A 2,470-nucleotide genomic window follows, 5' to 3' on the forward strand; every position below is an offset into this window, starting at 1 on the left:
TCTTGGCTCTGCATAAATTAGCACATTTTATTTCTTTCTTCTAAATGCAATTCTTCTTACTGAAGAAAATACCTAAAATTATTTTTTGACTTTCTGGATGTGGTAAAGTCTCCAAGGTGTCTTTAACTTACTATAGTTTTGGATGTGATTTATCTAGATACAGAGTTTGAGGTGTGGAAATATTATTCATAAAACTTTTGACAGTACTCTTCCAATATATTTAACTTTTAAGGGGTAGCTGATGTGATTACTTTGAGCCCATTTAATCTTAGTTGTAAGGAATGTGAACAACTGTTCTCAATGATAGAGAATATATTATCGCCATTCTTTAAAAGTTACATATATATGTATATAATATATATATTTATAATACACACAAGTATTTTAGGCAGAATAAGTTTGGAATCAAGAGAATCAAGAGAATAAGCTTTATAGACAAGCTGATTTAATATGTCTTTCATTCACATTAATGTGAATGCTTTAGTAAAATTCTTCACAGTCTGAACTTAGTTGCTCATCTGTCAAATTCGGTTAACAACTGGTAAGACAACTAAATTAATGTGAATGTATGCATTACATTATGTACCCCAGTACTTCTATTTCTCGCAGTGTTCAGTATCTATTTGTTGACTTGTATCTCATGGAGCCAGAGGACTGTTTTGACTCAATGTAACTGGAGTAATGATACACACCACTTTGTGATTTTGTTTTTCTCTTCTACTACCCACTTCCCCTTGGACTGCATCCAGTTCTCTTGAGTGATGGAATGGGCAGAGATGTCGATCTGGGTTTTGCCTGAACCCAGGATAATTTACAGAGGGCATCAGGAGAGCATACTTCTGGTTTTTCTGCTATTTTTGATTACTTCCTGTTAAAAAGCAGATTAGTGTCTCCAACAATAAATTGTGGATATAAAGCCATGTCATTTTGTATTTTTCCTGTGAACTTCATTGATGCATTTGGCAATGTTTTGTTGAGAAGGAGGTAAACAGAAATTTAATATAAAGACCTCGGAGGTTTCATTAATATTCACTGCTTATGCTAAATGAGGCTGGTGCATAATGTGATGCCTCTGAGACTTGTTATTTAAAATTATGTTTTTTAAAGATTATTAATATTGAATCCTCATTTCCTTAATGACAAATTGGGAAAATGGTATATTTCAAAGTGATTCCATGGAATTATCACTACTTACATAAAGGATAAAAATAATCTGTCAATAGAAAATTACTTCCTGGCTGGGGATTGTATCATTCAATAATTTTAAGATAGCCTAGAATAAAACATGATCCTATAAGTAAATTACTGTTATTTAAACAGAAATACAGAATAGATTTAATGTGGTGATACTAGCCTTAGCTGCAATATTCAACCAATTTAGCAAAATGGCATGAAATTCCAAATGACCTGCTCTGCCTACATATAACTATTTTAAAAAATCAACTGAATATAATTGAAATAAAAAATTGTAATCTGACATTATACAGAAATCGTGTTCAGTTACTTTTCCTAATAGACTTGGTTTCTTAATTTAAAAATGATGTGCTTTTCAACTTTTTCTTCAGAGAAAACTATTCTGGAAGTTTTATATGAGGGGTAAGTGTAGTTTAACTTCCAATTTACATGACATCTACTTCTGTGTAGTTAAATGTATAAATTCCTAAAATGGGACCTAAACTTTTCAGTATCTTTTGAGAACGGCTTAATATACTCCCTAACAACTTACTTACATATCTATAAATAGAAACCAGCAGTTAGCTTTCTCATGGCATAGCTTGAAGATGACACACAGAAATGGCATCTCACAAAAAGGAGGAAAAGAAGTAACAGGTCATCAGCCTTAGACCTCAGGTGGTTAAAGAGAGAATGAATTTGGTGTCTGCCACAATTTTGCAAACTTTAATGATACTTTTATCCATGTGACTGATCTCTCTGGCCAGGAAACTATCTGTCATGTGACTGGTGGGATGACAGTTAAGCCAGACCTAATGAATCCTCTCCATATGCCAATATGTTTGGCCACCCAGGAAGTGGCTCAGAGGTTCAAGGAGCTGGGCAACGTTACCTTGAACATCAAACTCTGGGTCACAATAGGAAGCAGGACAAAGAGCCCTGAACCAGGGGTACACTCAGCCCTCAGAGCCCTTGTCTGCTCAGGAATGAAGATCGGGCACGTTGTGGATGTCACCTCCACCCCTTCTGACAGCACTGGCAAGAAGGGAGGTCACCATCGGTGAACAGGACTCCTCAAATTGTTGTTTTCCACTAACAAATTGTATTTTTGTAACGAAAACAAAGCAAACAAAAACAGCAAATATATGCATATTTAGTTGCAAATAAATGACTAAGACTTTGCTGGGTAGAAAAAGACATTGGATAAATTGAAATTCTAAGTTTATCTTAACATACGCTTGAAAGTCAGCTTATATTCTACTAAATAAGAAAACATGTGAACATACAGTAACAAGTA

The 2,470-nt window shown here is 34.3% G+C and overlaps 1 pseudogene; it reads left to right on the forward strand.

The window, feature by feature from the left end:
• Window positions 1–1,794: 1,794 nt before the first annotated feature.
• LOC102524317 lies at window positions 1,795–2,237 on the forward strand (annotated as a pseudogene).
• Window positions 2,238–2,470: the final 233 nt, after the last annotated feature.

The sequence above is a fragment of the Camelus ferus genome, chromosome 11 (assembly GCF_009834535.1).
Source record: "Camelus ferus isolate YT-003-E chromosome 11, BCGSAC_Cfer_1.0, whole genome shotgun sequence".
In the NCBI taxonomy this organism is placed as follows: Eukaryota; Metazoa; Chordata; class Mammalia; order Artiodactyla; family Camelidae; genus Camelus; species Camelus ferus.